Source organism: Mandrillus leucophaeus, unplaced genomic scaffold, assembly GCF_000951045.1.
Source record: "Mandrillus leucophaeus isolate KB7577 unplaced genomic scaffold, Mleu.le_1.0 Scaffold1134, whole genome shotgun sequence".
Classification (NCBI taxonomy): Eukaryota; Metazoa; Chordata; class Mammalia; order Primates; family Cercopithecidae; genus Mandrillus; species Mandrillus leucophaeus.
The window spans coordinates 104,654-105,215 of NW_012099588.1; positions in this window are offsets into that span (position 1 = coordinate 104,654).

Genomic DNA, 562 nt, shown 5'->3' on the forward strand with positions numbered 1-562 from the left:
TGAGAAATGGGGCCCAGGAGAGATGGCGGGACAGGCCTGTAGCCATCAGTGGTGGCTGCAGGTAGAGGAGCAGGCAGATGTCAGGTTCTCAGTGGCTTCCCTGCTAGGCTAGAGACCCACCTGCTTTGCCTGTGCAGACTAAGATGAGTGATAAGAGCTTTCTCACAGGTTCTGGAGAATATAACAATATTGCAGCAGGATTCTGAGAACCTCCCATCCATGCTTCAAGCTGAAGTCTTCAGTATATGCTTCCCTGACCTCCCAACTGCAGCTTTCAGGAGCTCCAATGGTGACTGGTATTATTATAGTATCCTGCTGCTGCTATAACAAATTACCACAATTAAGTGGCTTAAAACAACACAAGTGTATTCTCTTACAGTTCTGGAGGTAAGAAGTGAAAAATGGGTCACTATGGGCTAAAAGTAACATGTCATCAGAGCTGCATTTCTTTTGAGGCGCTAAAGGAAAATCTGTTTCCTCACCCTTTCCAGCTTCTTGGGGCTGCCTGCATTCTTTGGCTTGTGGTCTCTTCCTCCATCTTCCAAGTCAGCAGTCACATCAC